This window comes from Nuphar pumila, chromosome 16, assembly GCF_984573655.1.
Source record: "Nuphar pumila chromosome 16, dmNupPumi1.hap1.1, whole genome shotgun sequence".
Classification (NCBI taxonomy): domain Eukaryota; kingdom Viridiplantae; phylum Streptophyta; class Magnoliopsida; order Nymphaeales; family Nymphaeaceae; genus Nuphar; species Nuphar pumila.
The window spans coordinates 38,616,668-38,623,595 of NC_143264.1; positions in this window are offsets into that span (position 1 = coordinate 38,616,668).

Consider the following 6,928-nt stretch of genomic DNA (forward strand, 5'->3'; position numbering starts at 1 on the left):
TTTTCTACCAATTCTACCAGAAGTAGCAATGGACAAAACAAAAGAGGAGGTAGAAAAAATCATACTGGAGGCTCAGGAAATCCAAACTCAGAGAAGAATGACCTCGCAAGTCGGAAGGATAAAATGGACAAGCGAGATGACAAGTCTTCCTCAAGTGTCCAATTCAAATTAAAATTCCAAGGAAAACCAAAGCATGATGGTTGGGGGTACGATCGCAATTTTACTCCCTTAGAACAGCCACTGGAGCAAGTTCTGGAATACATGATAGCCAAAGGGAAGGTTAGACTCCCCAAGATAGCAAATCCTCCTGTGACCATGGGAAGGTTTAAAGATCAGTTCTGCAAATTTCATCGGGCAATGGGTCACGATACCGAGCATTGTTTTGTCCTTAAAAATATTATCCAAGACGTCATTGACAAGAATATTCTCGTTGGAGATGAAAAGGAGGACCATTCATCCTGATCATGTTTCTCCCCAATCATTCAAAAAATTGATAACACTAGCACTTTCCTAATTTCTCATCTTGCTTTTATTATTTCAAAGGGATGATGTAATCTCGTCTGTCTTTCCTCTATTTGTTACCTTTCCTTCAATACATCAATAAAGTTGTCAGTTTTCTCGCAAGCTCGGTGCCATTTTTTTATTCTCCTCGGCAAAATGTTCTTTTATGAGGAATGACCTCTTCAGAGTCTCTTCTGAATCAATCAAAAGCCAATTGTCGTGTCACCTTCAGAGAGCGCTCCTCAAACATCAATCATTTATCCTTTTGTTCAAATTCTTCTTTCCCAGTTACACTGGGGCATTTTTAAAATTTTCATTTTATCTTCAAAACGTTCTGTATGCAGGCAGGATAAACAAATCTCTCATTTCACACACTTGTGCACGCATGTGCACCCATTTACATTCATGTGCATTTGCATACATTCATTCGCATTCATCTGCATCAATTTGCATTTGCATCGATTACCCATTCAGGATAAGGGATAAATCCTGAGACCCCGACATTTGTCTAGGTCAGCGTGAGGGTAAAAGATTGAAAATCTCACATTACAATCATCAAGCGCTTTCTAAACACCAACCTTTTTCAAGTTCGTCCTGCGGGCCGAGTTTTTATCAAAACCATTTTTACCGGTCAACCTTCGGGTGAAGCGAACTTCCTAAATCCAGTTTTCGCTGGTCGAACTTCTTAAATCCAGTTTTCACTAGTCGAACTTCTTAAATCCAGTTTTCACTGGTCGAACTTCCTGAATCCAGTTTTCACTGGTCAAACTTCCTAAATCCGGTTTTTACTGGTCGAACTTCCTAAATCCGGTTTTTACTGGTCGAACTTCCTAAATCCGGTTTTTACTGGTCGAACTTCCTGAATCCAGTTTTCACTGGTTAAACTTCCTAAATCCGGTTTTTACTGGTCGAACTTCCTAAATCCGGTTTTTACTGGTCGAACTTCCTAAATCCGGTTTTTAGTGGTCGAACTTCTTGAATCCAGTTTTCACTGGTCGAACTTCCGGAATCCAGTTTTCACTGGTCAAACTTCCTAAATCCGGTTTTTACTGGTCGAACTTCCTAAATCCAGTATTCACTGGTCGAACTTCCTAAATCCGGTTTTTACTGGTCGAACTTCCTGAATCCAGTATTCACTGGTCGAACTTCCTGAATCTGGTTTTTACTGGTCGAACCCTCTAAATTCAATATTCACTGGTCAGACTTTTTCAAAGCCCAGCGTTCGTGCGGGTACTTTTTTTTAAAATCCAGTGCTCATGCTGGTATCCTTCCAAAATCCAGTGCTTGTACTGGTAGCCTTTTAAAGTCCAGTGCTCGAACTGGTATCCTTTAAAAATCCAGTGCTCGTACTGGTAATCTTTCAAAATCCAGTGCTCGTACTGGTAATCTTTTAAATACCAGTGCTCGTACTGGTAATCTTTTAAAACCCAGTGCTCGTACTGGTAACCTTTTAAAACCCAGTGCTCGTACTGGTAACCTTTTAAAACCCAGTGCTCATATTGGTACTCTTCCAAAATCTGATGCTCGTACTAGTTGAACTAGTCCCAAATGTCATCTTTATACTTATCAACTTTTCTTTCCTTTAAATGTCTTGAATTGGTCTAGAAGAGTCGAGTTCCGATTTGAATCTTCTTCCAAATCCAATTCAGAATTGGTCTAGAAAATCCAAGTCCCGACTTGAATTTTCTTACAAATCCAATTCGTATAATTTTCTTTCCTCTAGATTCTAGAATTGGTCTAGAAGAGTCGAATTCCGATTCGAATCTTCTTCCAAATCCAATTCAGAATTGGTCTAGAAAATCCAAGTCCCGACTTGAATTTTCTTACAAATCCAATTCGTATAATTTTCTTTCCTCTAGATTCTAGAATTGGTCTAGAAGAGTCGAATTCCGATTCGAATCTTCTTTCAAATCCAATTCAGAATTGGTCTAGAAAATCCAAGTCCCGACTTGAATTTTCTTACAAATCCAATTCGTATAATTTTCTTTCCTCTAGATTCTAGAATTGGTCTAGAAGAGTCGAGTTCCGATTCGAATCTTCTTCCAAATCCAATTCAGAATTGGTCTAGAAAATCCAAGTCCCGACTTGAATTTTCTTACAAATCCAATTCGTATAATTTTCTTTCCTCTAGATTCTTGAATTGGTCTAGAAGAGTCGAGTTCCGATTCGAATCTTCTTCCAAATCCAATTCAGAATTGGTCTAGAAAATCCAAGTCCCGACTTGACTTTTCTTACAAATTCAATTCGTATAATTTTCTTTCCTCTAGATTCTAGAATTGGTCTAGAAGAGTCGAGTTCCGATTCGAATCTTCTTCCAAATCCAATTCAGAATTGGTCTAGAAAATCCAAGTCCCGACTTGAATTTTCTTACAAATCCAATTCGTATAATTTTCTTTCCTCTAGATTCTTGAATTGGTCTAGAAGAGTCGAGTTCCGATTCGAATCTTCTTCCAAATCCAATTCAGAATTGGTCTAGAAAATCCAAGTCCCGACTTGAATTTTCTTACAAATCCAATTCGTATAATTTTCTTTCCTCTAGATTCTAGAATTGGTCTAGAAGAGTCGAGTTCCGATTCGAATCTTCTTCCAAATCCAATTCAGAATTGGTCTAGAAAATCAAAGTTTCGACTTGAATTTTCTTTCAAATCCAATTCGCTTGGTTTTCCTTTAAAAGTTCGAACTTCTACTTAAACTTTCCTGCAAATTTGGCAATTGCTCTAGAAGATCCGAGTTCCGACCCGAACCCTCCTTCAAAATCCAATTCATCTAGTTTTTCCTTAGAGACTTGAATTTCGATCTTCCCTCAAACCCAGTTTAGCACCTGGTCCATTCAAAGCTCACAAGTTGGAATCATTCCTTCTTAAGCTATGATCCTTAAGTTGAATTCCTATGGAATTGATAGTTCGTAGGTCGAACCCCTGCGAAACCAATGCCGTTCTAAATTGAACCAATATCGTTCTTAGGCTGAATCCCTATTGAACCCATGTCGTTCCCAGTGAACCAATGTTGTTCTTAATTGAACCAATGTCGTTCGTAGGCTGAATACCTATCGAACCCATGTCGTTCCTATTGAACCAATGTCGTTCTTAATTGAACCAATGTCGTTCTTAGGCTGAATCCCCATCAAACCCATGTCATTCCCAATTTCGACCCTTTTGGGTCACCCAATACCAATTTCAATCATCTTCTCTTGCGAGGGACCCTTTTTCCAGGGAGAGTTCAAGGGAGCTCATTCTTTTTCGCATGTCTTTATTGTACGTTTGTTGAACCCCTTTTTCTAGGGAGAGTTTGAAGGGACTCATGATTCACGAACAGTTTGCAAAACAATCTTTATTGTCACACAAGGAACCCTTTTTCCAGGGAGAGTTTTGACGGAAGCTCGTCCTCCTTGTAACCCTAAATGTCTTTTGTTAGGCCACCCCCGTCGTCGAGGACCCTTTTTTCAGGGAGAGTGTGATGGACTCGTTCCTCTATGATATCCTTTCAATCTTTGTTAGCGGCCCCCTTTCCATAAGAGAAGCCTAGAAATAGGGAGATTTGACGAAAACTCTATTTCTCTTCGAAAGTTCGTTTTGCAAACACCTCCTCTTCAGGGAAGAGAGGAGTATCTTTTGTTACCCGTTCAGGTAAGGGTTAAGCCTGAGTCTCTCCTTTGGGGAAAGGAGAGAAGAATCTAGCCACGGATGTGTCATTTAGATCTCAAGTGATTTCTTTCACCAAGGATTTCAGGAATATTTTGCCAATTTGTCATAAAAAATAGTTGTTGATCTCAAAATCTTTACTGCATAAAATTGTACCTCAGAATACCTTTAGTATTACTTCCGAAAGGACAAAGCTTTTGTGAAAAAGGATTCAAAATTCAAAATCTTTCTATTGGCCAACCAAAAGGATGAACAATAAATCCGCGATATGGCCAGCAATTAAAATTCAATGTTGTTGCAAAGCCAGAAGTGATTGATATTGATCGCAGTCAATGGCATATTTTTAAAGACCATTCTTGGAAAATAAGCAGTCAAAATATCCTGGGTGATACAGAAAAATCCACTCAATCTCCATATCTCCTCAATCACCTAAGCTGCAATTAAATATCTGCAAAAGGGATCTCTCAACTGTCGTCAAGATGAAGGCGAATTAGACGAGTCGACCCCCGGGGCTAAAGAAGATTTGGATCATCTCCAAGATGACGGAGTTTGTGACGGATCCTTCCAGAAAAAGTTCAAATCACCGTCGAGATGAAGGCGAGTGTGATGAGCCTACCGACAAACCCTAAAAGATATTTAATTCCTGCTATCATCAAGAGATTCCCAACCAATGAGCCAATAACCGTCAATATAATCCCTGAGAGAAAAGAAGGATCGGAACATCTCTGAGATGAAGGAGTTTGTGACGTACCCTTTCAAAAAAAAAATAAAGAGATAAAAAGCTAGGACATCTCCAAAATGAAGGATGATGTAATTCCCAAAAAATCCAAGAGAGCTCCAATTCTGTTAAAAAGAGAGTGCAGAAAGATCATCATGAGAAAAGAATCTCAGGATATCAGACTGCCGAATCTATCAAGAATCTTCTTTAATTTTATGAAATTCTTTTATCAATATCCTTTCACCAATAGCTCTCGCAATATCAAGAATATATTCTTTTCCGCCCATATCAAGGAAATTGATAGCTTCCTTGAGAGAAAGTCAAAGGCAATGATATTTGAATTCGAATCTTGATTCTACGGAGTTAAGCTCAATCGGAGGTAATACTTCAGGTGGAAAAGAGGGAATATTTTTCATATATATATGTGCTTATCATCCTTGAATTAACTACCAATTTTTCATCTTATTGGCAATCTTGTCAAGTTATCCCGACATGAAGTGAGAGCTTGATGTTTATTTTGATGTATCCAGGCGTTGTTGTTATCCCTTTTAGGATCGGATGATGGGAGTTGTCCAAGATCCTTCCCTTCTTGTTTTAATCTGAGTGCCTAGGCTCTCAGATTAGCACACTTCCCTGTGCTCCCCGCTGTCCCACCATAGGCAGTTCCCGTTCAGGTTAAGGGTTAAACCTGAATTTTCTGCAAAAAGGTCATCTGTCTTAAAAGCCATTCAGTTTCAGCGATGAGACGTCCAAGATCAATCCCTTTTCAAGCTTTAGGGAACCCCCTTTCTTCCTTTTGCAAACCCCTCTCGGATTTATTGTGCAAAATTCGAAGGTCCCATCATGGTTTCTTCATTCGAGGACTCCGTATATCGTCCCCTTTCAGGTTAAGGGTTAAGCCTGAGCCTCGTTTTTCCACGAGGTATCGTCCCCTTTCAGGTTAAGGGTTAAGCCTGAGCCTCGTTTTTCCACGAGGTATCGTCCCCTTTCAAGTTAAGGGTTAAGCCTGAGCTTCGTTCCATACGAGGTATTTTCTGTCCCATCGAGGTTAAGAGCAAAACCTGAATCTCACCTTTTTTTTCGAAATAAAATTTTTTTATTCTTCATTTCATATCTATCATCATCCTTTGAACTAACTCTTTCATACCCAGTCAGATTCATCTAACTGGGGCATTTTTATAGTCCAAATTTGGTGTGTTTTCTTTGCCACTAAGCTCGGCTTTCAACCGGCTTAGCAACAAAGAGGGGCATCTGTAAACACCCTAAATTTTTACCTTCATCCAGTGTTTGTCCATTTCATAAGTCATTACAGATCATTGCATGTCATTGCACGTATTCTGCATAGCATTGTATGACATTGCATCTCATTTTCGAGATCCAACACTCCTATTTCAAAACATTCAATCCAGATTTGAATTTTAAAGCTTTATTTCAAAATCAATTTCAAAACCTGGGTTTTTATTCAATACTTTGTCATTTTCCAACCCCAGGACTTTATATTTCGAAATATTTTCTTAGAAAATAATCTGGATTCATTCCAAATTCACATTTTAATCGATTTCAATTCACAGATGAGACCCATTGAGGTGGTGTCGCTTCTGAATTCCTCTATTCATCAAATTTCCCAAAATTTTGAAAGTTTCAGTCCGATCAGGACTCTGTCTCAGAGTCCTGATCCAGTCAGGAGTCCGTTTTTAAGTCTGTCTTACTTCCATTTTCAATCTTTTTTGATTATTTTCAAAATTTAGGTCATTTTACAGAGTCCAGTTAGTTTAGGACTCTATTTTAGAGTTTGGTCGAGTTAGGAGTCTAACCCTGACTGTGTTTTTTTGACTTATTTCATCATTTCTTGATAAAATCTTTTGAAAATTCTTTCATTTGGCTTTTAAAATCTAAAATCTCAGAGTCCTAAGAGTTCAGGACTCTAACCCGGAGTTCCAGTTCGCTTGAGACCCTATTTTCAAAGATCTTGAATTTCAAATGTCAATTTTAACCCTTTTTCAAAGCCATTTTCAGTGTTTATTTCAAAAATGTTCAAAATTCGATGTGGGCCCGCTCAGTTGGCACC